The sequence below is a fragment of the Mauremys mutica genome, chromosome 15 (assembly GCF_020497125.1).
Source record: "Mauremys mutica isolate MM-2020 ecotype Southern chromosome 15, ASM2049712v1, whole genome shotgun sequence".
Lineage (NCBI taxonomy): Eukaryota > Metazoa > Chordata > Testudines > Geoemydidae > Mauremys > Mauremys mutica.
The window spans coordinates 5,617,009-5,630,856 of NC_059086.1; positions in this window are offsets into that span (position 1 = coordinate 5,617,009).

Genomic DNA, 13,848 nt, shown 5'->3' on the forward strand with positions numbered 1-13,848 from the left:
ATGCGACGTGTTTGTAGCAACGGGTACAAGGAGAAGTCATGGGAGAGACACCTTTGTCCAGCGGCGAGGGGGCAGCTGCGGACTGAGCTGGTACCAGTGTCGTGGGCACACATGCGTTGGCGTACCTGAGTGCTCGGGCTGTGCTTCGTCGGCATTAAACCTGGCCGAGCGCCTTCACCGCCCAACCGAGGCCGCAGCCTTTCTGTGTAGTGCTATGGAGGTCTGCTGGGCCGGCACCCGGAGACAACTGACAGCGCAGAGTAGGTCAAACCTTGGCTGCCAAGGAGAGGGCTCCAAGCCTTGCTTACCTCTCCGTCTCTCCCCCTTCTCCGGGCCTGCCAAGCCCCAATCCCTCCTCCCAGGCCCAGACACCGCACCCATCCCTCCAGACCCTTCTGTGGCCAGTTTCCCCTGGCTTCTCTAGGCCCCTCCCGTGGAGTCTGTTTCCAGTCAGTTCCTGGCTGTCTCCTTCTCCAGATGCAGCCTGTGGTGTTAATTGGCCCATCTGGCCATTTTAACCCCTTCCAGTCCTGTGGGTGGGGTGGACACCCCATCGCACCCCCCTGATAAAACGGGGGACTCTATCCTGGAGCGCCGTGACTCGGGAAAAGACCCCGGGGGCCGGGGAGGACAATGAGAGGAGCGGATAGCGGAGGTGCCGGCTGAAAGCAATAAGAGCTGGCCAAGAGAAATGAAATCATGAGCTGGAGACATCTCAAGAGACATCGGGTGGCTTCTCAGAAGACGACTCGCCGGCAGACATAAAATCTTCGATGCAACAGACGCTACAAAGTCTCTGGCTAGACCTGGAAAGTCCAGCTGCAACGTTCCCAGCCTGGCCTGGCAGGACAGATCGACAAGGAAACCGGCTGGACTGCTGGGAGTTATCCAGGAAATAGGGGTGGCTATGAAAGCGTTGATCATCTGGGTACTTGCTAACAGGCCAGGGCATCATCTGTGCCTTTCCTAGCCCCTAGGACACGTACAGTAGCCAGACTCCTGCTGGGATCGTTGGACTGCTCAGATCCAGGCCGTGGGTTGAGGGGAGAAGGCTGGGGCCAGGCTGCTGTACTGCTTGCAGGGTTAAGGAAGCCACCCCAAGGAGTGGGCCATGTACAGCGTGTGTGTGGGGGGGTAAGGTTTCTGCCACAGGCTGGGAGTGGTAACTTCTCACAGGCAAGCCCAAAACCACAACCGATCCGGATTGTTACCAACCAAAGGGATGGGGAGAGGGTGAGCCTCTATGGGGAACATCCTTAATAATAATAATCCGCTCTTACAGCCACAGATCTCAACATGCTTTACAAAGGAGATTGGTACCATCACCCCCATTTGATACCTGGGGAAACTAAGGCAGAAAGCAGGGACGTGACTTGCCCAAGGTCAGCTAAGCCAGGAGTCCTGAGTATCAGACTGTTGCACTACCCACTAGGCTCCTGTAACAAAAAGGAGACTTTTGCTGTAATATTTTTATGAACTGTCTGTCTGACTCTGTGCCTAACCCCTTGGCATCGCTACCCCTTGGGGCAGGGAGCAATGGATTTACTCCCTGGGACATGAGAGATCAGGACTAGGTGTTTGAGGCATGTAGCCACTGGGGGTACGTCTACAAAGCAATCACACACCCGCGGCTGGCCCGAATCAGCTGACTCCAGCTTGGGCTGCGGGGCAATGAAATTGCAGGGTAGACATTTGGGCTTGGGCTGGAGCCCGGGCTCTGGGACTCTCCCGCCTCATGGGATTTCAGAGCCCCGGCTCCGCTGCAATTACACAGCCCCAGAGCATGTGCCCCACAAGCCCAAGTCTGGAGAACCAGGCTCGGAGACAGTCGTGGAGCCCATGTGGCCTGCCCTGGTGGGACCACGTGGCTGCTTCAGGTCCAGCACGCGGCGGGGGCTAACCCCCAGAGACCGGACACAGATCAGGCACTTAGCAGCGACTCCTGGCTCTTGCGTCAGCTAGGGCTGTCCAGGTCAGGGCTTGCGCTGCTCTCAGCTGTGCATGGCTGGGACGGGAGGCGGGAGGGGACTGGCTTGGCAGCTCTCATTTAAGGCTGGATGGTACCTGGCAGATTCCTGGGCTGGATCCTAAAACTCTGGCTCTTGTCTTCACCCCTCCCTCTCCCCCGGCCTCAACAGCTCTAGGGCTGGGGGGTTGAAGGTGAGATCTGGCCTGAATCGTGCAGCCCTCGATGGAGCCCGTGCGCAGGGCCTGGGCGGGAAACGGGAGTGGGGACAGGTGTTCTGTGGAGAGGAGCAATTGGGAGGGAACAATCACACAGCCAGGAGTCTCCTTGGTCACACATGCACACACAGCCCCAATTCTCCCCTGGTCTCTCACTCACACACACACACAGCCCCAATTCTCCCCTGGTCTCTCACTCACACTCACACAGCCCCAATTCTCCCCTGGTCTCTCTCTCTCTCACACACACACACACACACACACAAAGCCAGGAGTATCCCCGGTCTCTCTCTCTCTCTCACACACACCCACCCACCCCGATTCTCCCCTGGTCTCTCTCACACACACACAGAGCCCCGATTCTCCCCTGGTCTCACACACACACACACACACACACACACACACACACACACACACACACACAGAGCCAAGAGTCTCCCCCGTCTCTCCCACACACACACTCCTGCCCACTGCATGCCAAGGTGAGAGGCATGAGTGGGCAGGAATGTGTGTGTGAGAGACCGGGGAGATTCCTGGCTCTGTGTGTGTGAGAGACCAAGGGAGAATCGTGTGTGTGTGTGTGTGTGTGTGTGTGTGTGTGTGTGTGTGTGTGTGTGTGTGTGTGAGAGAGAGAGAGAGAGAGAGAGAGAGAGAGAGAGAGAGAGAGAGAGCGCGACCAGTGGAGAATCGGGGCTCTGTGTGTGAGAGAGAGAGACCGGGGAGAATCAGGGCTGTGTGTGCGTGTGTTTAGAAAGCAGGACCGGTGCATGTTAGGCACGTGGCTCCCACTGCAAGAGGAAGAGTATGTTGACGTGTGTGCAAACAGTGTGTGCGATGGAGCCTGGCCATGTGGCGCACAGCTGGACAGTTTTGCTGAGTCAGCCTGCTGCTCAGCATCCAAGATCACTGACAGCCTCTCCGCTGCCCCGCGGGCACAGGCACCTCCGGGGGTGGGTAGCGCAGTGAGGTTGGCACTGGGTGGCAAGGGGGGGAAATCAGGGGCGAGCTATCAGGGCGCACTGGGGTCGGTTTGGTGTAGAAAATGCAGTGGGGTTTCTTAACTTGGGTTGGTGTCAGTCAGTCAGGCCCCGCCCCCGGTTCTGTCTCCAGCTCTGGGAGGGGAGTGGGGTCTAGTGGTTAGAGAGGGGAGCTAGACGCCAGGCTCCTCTGGTATGCCCACCTCTGGGAGAGGAGTGGGGGTGGGGGGGCTGGGAATCAGGACCCCTGGGCTCTATTCCTGGCCATGATGGGTGACCTTGTCCCCTGCGTATGTCTCAGTTTCCCCAGCTACCAACTGAGGCTCTGTGGTCAGCATGGGCCGTTCCTCCTGCCTCGGGCCACCTGCGTGTGACCATCCCTGACCCCGAGGTGGCATCCAGATTCCAGCAGTGGCTCCTAGGTCGCTTGCCAGCAGGCAGGACCCAACAGCTGTTCTCAGCTTCATCTGGACTCTGAAGAGCACCCCACCCCCAGAATCACTGATAGGAAACCAGGCAGCTTCCAGACAGAAAGAGTTGCATTATATAGAGTAAAAAAACCACCGCAACCACCAGCCAGCCCCAACCCCTTCTTGTGTAACCCCATTCCCTTCGCAAGCTCCGTGGGCAGCAGAGCCAGAGATGACGCACGACAAGGGCCAGATGGTTCTGATAATGCAGCTGCACGTGGCCAGAATGCAACATCAGCCAGGGAGTTTGGGGGCTCAGGGAGAACCCCTCCCCCTCTCTTTGCCATCTTCAGCCAGGGGCCCTTTTCTTTGTTTCTTAAGGGACGGGAAACCAAGGAAGAAATTGAGCCCCATGAACTAGCCAGCTGTGGGAGAGGGAGTCTTGCTGAGTAGGGAGAGCAAGGGGGGTTGAGAATCAGGACTCCTGGGTTCTTTTCCCTGCTGATCAGAGCAACAGGTTGGGATTCAGGATGCCTGAGTTCCAGCCCCCGCTCTAGGGCGACAGTCTAGTGGTTAGAGCAGAGAGATCAGCTGTCAGGACTCTAAAAATGTACAGCACCTTGCACCATGAAGGCCTGGGATAGGACTGCTCTGGGGCTCCTTGGTGCTACCGTAATACATCTAATAGCAATAAAAACATACAGCGCCGGGCACCATGGGAGCTGCCCCGTGCTTGGGACCTGTAGAGGTGCAGACTCACCCCCTGCGGCGCCTCCTGCTGGTCGTTGTCAGGAATTAGCGCTTCCAGCTCTGGAGCGCCCTCTGCAGGCCGGTGATTCACCTGTCCTCTGGCCCCCATGTCCCTCCCTGGCCCTGGTGCCCTTTTACCTGGGGTGCTGCCCCTCCCTGGGAAACCCCCACCCTCTATCCCCACCTCGCCTCAGTATCAGGCTACTGCCAGTCATCGTCTAGCCCCACGCCCTGGGGCAGACTGCAGTATCAGCCACTCAGCACTGGCAAGGAGGGTTTGGACCTGCTGCCTTGGCCTACCCCTGGGCTTCCCTCTGCAACCCCCAGTACCTGTTAGCCCAATGCTAGGCCGCAGCCTGGGGCTTTCCAGGCTGGAGCTCCCCAGCTCCTCTGCCTTTCCCCAGCCCTGCTCCAGTCAAGTACCCTGTCTCTAGCTCCCTTCAGCCAGGCCCTTCTCCCTCTACAGGCAGAGGGAGACTTCTGAGCACCTGGCTCCCAGCCTCTTTATACAGGCCAGCTGCGGCCTGACTGGGGCATGGCCCAGCTGCAGCAACTTCCCAATCAGCCCAGCTTAGCCGCTCCCACCCACAACCTTCCCCCAGGGCTGTTTTAAGCCCTTCAGGGCAGGAGCAGGGTAAGCACCCTGCTACAGGGCCCCTCGTGTGACTGTGGGGCTTGGTTCCGATCCTTAGTCCGTTCACGTCTCCGGGCGGAGTTCCTCTGGGCAGCATCCGCTGGCTCCCTTGACGCCTTCGAGGAGCAGTGGGCGCTGTCCGGGGTTCTCTGCTCGGTGTCCCTGTCAGGCTCCCTTCTTATGACCCTTTGACCGCACTCCTGTCCCTGTTCTTTTATTAGTTGTCCCCCGCAATTAGTGGGTTTCTGAGGCTCTGTGGCACCTCCCCTTAGGCTGGGGGGGGTTCCGTTAGCATGGGGCGGGCTCGCCCGCCCCATTTCCTGGAAACCCAATAGATACAGGGCCCCTCGTGTGACTGTGGGGCTTGTTTCCGATCCTTAGTCCGTTCACGTCTCCGGGCGGAGTTCCTCTGGGCGGCGTCCGCTGGCTCCCTTGACGCCTTCGAGGAGCAGTGGGCGCTGTCCGGAGTGTTCTGCTCGGTGTCCCTGTCAGGCTCCCTTCTTATGACCCTTTGACCGCACTCCGTCCCTGTTCTTTTATTAGTTGTCCCCCGCAATTAGTGGGTTTCTGAGGTCCTGTAGATCCTCCCCTTAGGCTGGGGGGGGGGGATCCTTTAGCATTGGGCGAGCTTCCGCCCGCCTGGTTCCCAGAAACCCAATAGATACAGGGCCCCTCGGCGCCATTCCAATACAAATCAGTCATAGCAACGGTCGTTTCTGAATCTCGGCTGCGGTTTGGGCAGGCCCTGCCCTGTGCAGCGACGAGGATGATGATGGCCCACGATGAAGATCTTGAGCAGCAGCCGTCCTCCGCGACTCGGCGCAGGCATCTCCCCGGTGGCAATGGGGCTGCAGCGGCTGCTTTGCGACCAAGGGGCACAGGTTGGTCCTTCAACAGAAAAGCCTCAGGGCAAAAGGAAAAAGCAGGTCCACTGCCCGTCACAGGCTGCTACCCCCAGCCCCGGAGCTCATCACCCACCCGCAGTGGAGATCAGGAGTTACTGAGTGCTGCAAAAAGCAGCAAGAAATACCCCTGGCCAGTGGCCACTGTGACCGCATTTGAGAAGCGCCACACTAGGTCATGTTTCAGGCTACGATTTAGTCACGGGTATTTTTAGGAAAAGTCATGGAGAGGTCACGGACCAGAAACGAAAATTCACGCCCCGTGACTGGTCCATGATTGGTACTATAAATACCCCTGACTAAACCTTAGCTGCCCCCAGGGCGCTGCTGCTCTGCTGCAGCTGCGGAAGTGTCACAGAATCCGTGACTTCAGCAACCCTGCATAACAGACCTGCCGCCTTAATTGGGATGGTCCCGTGGGACTTTAAAGTTCATGTGTCATGACCCCTGGGGCATGAACCCAGCCCCACAACGTTCATAGGAGCACCCGCCCACCAGCCGCCGGCCTGCTAGCCGTGGCTTCTGGGCCCCTCGAAGCCCAGCCCTCCCCGATTGGTGGAATCCCACCCGACTGATGCCAGCAGATGTGCTGGAACCTGTGTGAACAACTGGGCTCCACCCTGCTCCTTGATTTCCTGGCATCCAGAGCTGGCTTGACGCCTGGCTTCTGACTGTAGCTCCCGATATCCAGTTTGCCTCCTGCTTCTGATGTGCCAGTGTCCTAATCTGAGACTATGGTCTCTGGCTCTGAGGGTGATGGCTGGCTGCCCACAACCCAGCCATGCACGAGGAGTCTATGAGCTGAAAAATTCTGTTTTGCAGCTGAGCCTCAAATAAATTATATTCCCGGATTTTTCAGACTAGCAGCCAATGAACCAATCAGTCCGTTAGTCTCCTGGTTCTAGTTAGAGCGAGGGTGGGAAATCTGCCCTCGGGGACACAGACAAGACAGACAGACACAGATGCCTGCTAGCGTGTCTCCTGTAATTAGGGGTTCCTAAATACAGATGTGTGTTTAAGCCTCTTGTTCTTTTAAGATCCTTTTCTCTTATATTCCCCCTGGCTACTAAATTCACTGCTAGAGACATAGCTTAAGTTTCATAGTGTATACGGCCGGAAGGCACGCCGTTACGGCCCAGGAGCAGCAGAGGGGGGTTTTGTCAGGGAGCTCACCCGGTGAAGGAGGAGCTGTTACGTGACCGTGGGGGTGAGTTTTTAGTTTTCGTGTTGCTGGGTGCTTGTTTGCTTGCCAGGTGTCTGCTCGAGATGAAATTCAGTGTCAATAAATGCACAGTAATGCACACAGGGGAAAACATAATCCCAGCTTTACATACGAAATGATGGGGTCTAAATTAGCTGCTACCACCCAAGAAAGATCTTGGAGTCACTGTGGATAGTTCTCTGAAAATATCTGCTCAACCTGCAGCGGCAGCCAAAGAAGCGAACAAATGGAAAGAGACAGATAAGAAGACAGTAAATATCATATTGCCACTAGATAAATCCATGGCACGCCCACACTTTGAATCCTGCGGGCAGTTCTGGTCACCCCATCTCGAAAAAGATATATTAGAATTGGAAAAGGTACAGAGACGGGCACCAAAAATGATGAGGGGGATGGAACAGCTTCCATATGCAGAGACATTAAAAAGCCTGGGACTGTTCAGCTTGGAAAAGAGACAAGTAAGCGGGGATATGAGAGAGACCTATAAAATCATTATTGATGTGGAGAAGATGAATAAGGAAGTGTTATTTACCCCTTCACATAAGACAAGAACCAGGGGTCACCCAATGAAATTAACAGGCAGCTGGTTTAAAACAAACAGAAGGAAATACTTCTTCACCCAATGAACTGTAAACCTGTGGAACTCATTGCCAGGGGATGTTGTGAAGGCCAAAAGGATCACTGGATTCAAAAAAGAACTGGATCAGTTCCTGGAGGACAGGTCCACCAGTGGCTATTAGCCAAGATGGTCAGGGACGGAACCCCGTGCTCTGGGTGTCCCTAAACCTTGAACGTGCCGAACCTGGGACTGGACAACAGGGGATGGATCACTTGATAATCACCCTGTTCTGTTAATTGCCTTTGACGCCCCTGGCACCAACCACTGCCGGAAGACAGGACACTTGGCGAGATGGACCATTACTCTGAGCCAGGAGAGTTATGTTCTAGATTACATCACATCCATTAAATTAACCTCTTGTCCAAAGACAGTCAATGAGTAAGTTGCAACGCTGGGAAGTGAACTCAGGCTCCCCAAGTCTGCAGCCTTAACCACAAGCCTTCCCTTCCTTCCGTCGGGTCTGGGAACAGCCTCCCAGGCTCTGCCCCTCTCTGGGAAGAGGTGTGTGGGATCACATCCAGCTGCACTCGGGGCTTTCTCAGCAGAGGGGAACCTGCTCTGAAGGACGTCTGGGTCTCCCGGAACCGGTCGGCGTCACACTCAGACCAAAGGAGCTGGCTAGCAGGGGGGGGGGGGTCTTGAGATTAAGGCCCCGGCCTGGAATGCCGATGACTCATTTTCCCTTTGTGTCTCCGTCACTCACCACATAACCTGGGGCATGTCCCTTCAGCCCAGATCCCAGGACCTGGTTCTTAATTATTAGTATTTTTATCTCTATTGCCCAGGAACACCAGGCAGGGACCATGACCCCATTGTGCCAGGCACTGTACATTTCTATTGCTTTCACAGCTCACGAGGGGATATTGACCCCAGCTCAGGAAATCACAGCCTCTGCAGCTCAGCTCCCCTGCTGGGAAAGGGAGACTCCCACCCTTTCCCCCACCTGGCCCGGTTAGGCTGGAAGAGCTTGTCTGCAGGGGGAAGGTGTCCTGGCAGGAGGGAGGGAGGGAATTTAAAGTGCTGGAGCTATTCTGAGATAAGTGTGTCCGGGGCGGGGGTGGGGTGACTATTTCGGAATAGCTACTCTAGGCAAGGCCTCAGCGCCCTCCTCTGGGGATGGGCAAGGGTGCTAAATTGATTGGTATCCTTAAAATGCTTTGTGAGAACATAAGAACGGCCGTACTGGGTCAGACCAAAGGTCCATCTAGCCCAGTGTCCTGTCTTCCCACAGCGACCAATGCCAGGTGCCCCAGAGGGAATGAACAGAACAGGTGATCATCGGTGATCCATCCCCTGTCGCCAGTGGTGCAACTGGAAATCATTTCTTGCTGGTACTGCATTCATGGGAGGGACACGAGGGGCAGTACGTGACCTCCCCACATGACCATCCATGTAGCACCTCCCTGTTCCCCCCAGCCTGGGTCCCCCATGCTCTCCCGTCCCTCCAACACCCCTCTTTGTATATACAAACATCAACATGCTTAACTGCTTACTTTCCCCCCACATATGTAGTATTCAGTCTGTTTATACGGAATATGGGCGTTGGGTGAGGCGCCATTTCCGCGTATGTCTGACTTATTCAAAGACAAATTTTAAGTACAGCTGTATCCCAAACCGCATTATGACATTGCACCCAAACATTGCATTTCAATGGGCGATTCAACTTCCTTTATAAGAACAGAACAGACTCCGGAAACTCTTACCAGTCCACAAAAGTGGTACATACTCATGCAAATAATCCCATTGTCTACAGGACTAGGTCCCAAGTTTGTAAATTGTTCTCGGTGAAACTGACAATGCCTGAGCTGTCAGCTCAGAAGGAGCGTCATTCGAATAAAGGTGGGCAGATGTGTGATAAGTCTTAGCTCCGTTGTTAAGATGAGGAACATATTTTCAGCAAAGTTCTTGGCAGATTCCTGAGGTTTAAGGCTGTCAGTGTGCAGCATTATAATCTTCACTTATAGTTCTCTCACCCACAATGCTGGAAAATGAGGCATTTGTTTTCTTTGTTTTGCTGCTCCAGTTCCAGTTAACAAAATGTATGTTAGATTAGACTGGCTGCAAAGAAGAATTCTGTGTACACTGGGGACAACACATAATTCCCATCAGGCTGCAGAACTGGGCTGACGTCAGAATCCAAACATCCTCTGGTCAGCGTAAGCAGAGCTGAGCCGGACTCGATGTGATGCAGTATGGATGTCATGTCAATGGTGAGAAACAGAATCAAAAACATTCTTTAAACAGCTTCCACCCCCACACCCTCCCCCTCTTGAGGTCTCCCGACCCAAGCCTTTGTTTAAGTTTGTTGGCATATGTATTGTGCTGCTAAAGCCATTTAAAGAATGAATGTCCTCCCTAGCCATATTCTGTTCCTTTAAGGAGCAGAGAGCAGCCCCTCACCCTCCAAAGGGGCAGGTGGACTAGCCCCAAGTCTTTCCGGTACTCCATACCTGCTAAAAATTTATTGCCGGTACTGCATACTGGAGGGTACTTGCACTCCTGCCTGTCACCCATTCCCAGCTTCTGGCAAAGAGAGGATAGGGCAGGGATGGGCAAACTTTTTGGGCCGAGGGCCACAGCTGGGTATGGAAATTGCATGGCGGGCCATGAATGCTCACACAATTGGGGGTTAGGGTGCGGGAGGGGCTGAGGGCTCCGGCTGGGGGTGCGGGCTCTGGGATGGGGCCAGATATGAAGAGTTCAGGGTTTGGGAAGGGGCTCTGGGCTGGGGCAGGGGATTTGGATGCGGGAGAGGGTGACAGCTCTGGCTGGAGGTGCAGGGTCTGGGGTGGGGGGGCAGGGATGAGGGGCTTGGAGTATGGGAGGGGGATCAGGGCTGCGGAAGGGGATTGAGGCATGGGGGGGAGTGAGGGCTCTGACTGGGGGTGCGGGCTCTGGGGTGGGGCTGGGGATGAGGGGTTTGGGTTGCAGGAGGGTGCTCAAACCACTGTGCTATTCCTCCCCCCTCCAAGGTAGAGGAAATGGCCAACATTCTCCAGTGCCACTCCATTGATTTTGATAGCTGGGGCACGTAACACCTCATTTGGAGAGGGCTGATAGAGCACTTTAGTCTTCTTGATATTACGAGCGAGACCAACACATGTGTAAGCATCGGCAAACACATTCAGGATAGTTTGAAGATCTTTCTCAGAGTGGGCAAAGATTGCGTTGTCCTCTGCATACTGAAGTTCCACAATAGATGTTGTGGAAATCTTACTCTTGGCTTTCAGCCTAAGCCTGAAACACTTTCCATCCCTCCTGTAAGTGATTTCAACGCCAGCTGTAAACTTCCCAGCAATTAGGTACAGAATGACAGCAATAAAAGCCGCAGACATGGTTGGAGCGATGCTACAGCCCTGTTTGACTCCAGTTTGTGCTTTGAAAGGTTCACTCTGGGAGCCAGTGCTGCCCAGAACAGTCGCTTTCATGTTATCATGAAGCAATTTTAGGACATGGATGTATTTATCAGGACATCCAATCTCAGAGAGTCCAGTCCAGAGGGCACGGCGATTCACTGCGTCAAAAGCTTTAGTTAGATCAATAAAAGCCATGTACAGTGATCGGTTTTGCTCCTCACACTTTTCTGGCAGCTGCCGTGCTGTGAAGATCATATTTGCAGTTCCACGACATGGTCGGAAACCACTCTGTGACTCCAGTAAAATTTCTTCTGACAGGGGCAGAAGGCGGGTTGCAAGGATCCACGCCAGAACTTTGCCTGCAGTGGCTAGGAGGGAGATATCATGATAATTTCCACAATCCACTTTATCCCCTTTCTTGAAGAGGGTGACAATCAAGGCACCCCTCATTTCACTGGGTATCTCCTCCTTTATCCAGAGTTTAAGGATAAGCAGGTAAAACTGCTGAGTTTGCTCTGGTCCACCGGTTTTGAAGATTTCAGTGGGGATCCCAGCTAGACCTGCTGCCTTGTTGTTCTTCATCTGCATGGTGGCATTGTGCACCTCATACAAATTGGGAGGGTCTCCAAGCTTGTCCCTAAATGGTCATTGAGCGATTTGCTCAAGGACTTCATCTGCCACCATAGAATTACGGTTAAGGAGATCTTCAAAATGTTCTTTCCAGCGAGAATTGATGGCTTTGTTGTCCTTCAGAAGTGTGCTTCCGTAATTAAGATACATTATAGCTCAAAGATATAGGAATAGGGATTATAAATTCTAATTCTGTAGTATGAGACAATATATTCATGTCATGTTTAAGAAAAGTTTTGTACATGAGTTCCAATAGTTCATGGATTAGGGACCCATCTTATGGGGTTCTAGGGGCTTCTGTAGAGATTATTTAGGTTAATCTTTCTATCTACCCAATGGGACTCAGTGCTCAGTCTAGAAGATACCATCAGAGATGCTTAGTTTTGCAGTTCTCAGACTGTGGATTTGTGTCTCCAGAGATAACATGCTTGTTAACGGCAAAAATGTTTTTAAATAAATAATATATAGAAATGAGAAATAACAGACCTCAACCCTATGAATAGAAGATTGTTGGGGGCAGAATAGTTCTGCACAAGGAGAAGAAGTCTGGAGATAAATGTGAGAAGGGAGGGACATCTGCTTGTTTTGTTAAAATATTATGTGTTTGCTGCTGAAGAAAAAAATCCCAAATACATAACGTTGTTGTTTTAGTTAAATAAAACAAGTTAAATGTCTGTCTGGTGATGTTCTCCTGATACAGCCTGGCAAGAAAATCCTCCAAATATTAATGATTAACCTGTTGAATTGGCGATAGTTCACCTCCCAGTGACTTCATAAATATCGGCGTCAGTTACCTTTGGTAAGAGAAATAGCCAAATAATCATTCGTTTTCTGATATAGCTGTAAAACGAATCTGAAAAGTTTTCAAAATAAACCACTGCTTAAGGTACTGTGTGTACCTTCTAAAAACGAAACTACATCTATCTCTGAGTTGTGAAGACTATGTATTAAGGTTATAACAACCAACAAGAATGCACTTGTATGTAGAAATCCATGATTAAATCGAGGCTCCCTGACTTGTGATTTAAATCAAATCCACCCGCTTTTTCGCTGTCTCCAATTATGTGATGTAAATAAATGGGCCTCTTTTTCATGTGACTGTTTCTCATCAGACTCTACCCGTACTTTATCATCTTCCATCCTCTCCTCCTTACTAGGACACAGAGAATCTCCATTAATAGATCCTCCCCTAAGGGATGTCGATGTCGGCTTTCCCCCAGACCTTAGTTTAAAAACTGTTCTACCAACTTTTTAATTTTACGTGCCAACAATCTGGTTCCATTTTGGTTGAGGTGGAGCCCATCCTGCCTATCAGCGGCGGCTCCAGGAACCAGCACACAAAGCGCGTGCCTGGGGCGGCAAGCTGCGGGGGGGCGCCTTGCCGGTCCCTGTGAAGGCGGTAGTCAGGCAGCCTTCGGCGGCGCGCCTGCGGGAGGTCCCCAGTCCTGCGGATTCAGCGGCGCGCCTGCGGGAGGTCCTCTGGTCCCGTGGATTCTGTGGCAATTTGGCGGTGGGTACGCCAAATTCGCAGGACCGGGGACCTCCCGCAGGCGCACAGCCAAATCTGCAGGACTTGGGACCTCCTGCAGACAAGCCACCGAATCCGCGGGATCAGGGACCTCCCGCAGGCAAGCCGCCAAAGCTGCAGGACTGGGGACCTCCCGCAGGCAAGCCACCGAATCCGTGGGACTGGGGATCTCCTGCAGGCAAGCCGCTGAATCCGCGGGATCGGGGACCTCCCACAGGCAAGCTGCCGAATCCGCGGGACCAGGGACCTCCCGCAGGTGCGCCGCCGAAGGCAGCCTGCCTGCCGTGCTTGGGGCGGCAAAAAAGCCAGAGCCGCCCCTGCTTCCTGTATAGACTCCTCCTTTCTTAAAAGGTTCCCCCAGTTCCTAATAAATCTAAACCCTCCTCCCTACCCCATGGTCTCATCCACGCATTGAGACCCTGCAGTTCTGCCTGTCTAACTGGCCCTGCGCATGGACCTGGGAGCATTTCAGCGAACGCCACCATGGAGGTCCTGGACTTCAATCTCGTACATGGGCAGTGGGTGAAGCTTCCCCTGGGGGAGGTTAGCTCCCTGTCCCGCCTCTTCCGCCCCCAGCCACACTCCAGGCACCCCCGCTTGGCCCCTCCCTGCTCAGCCCCCCCCCCACTGCCATGT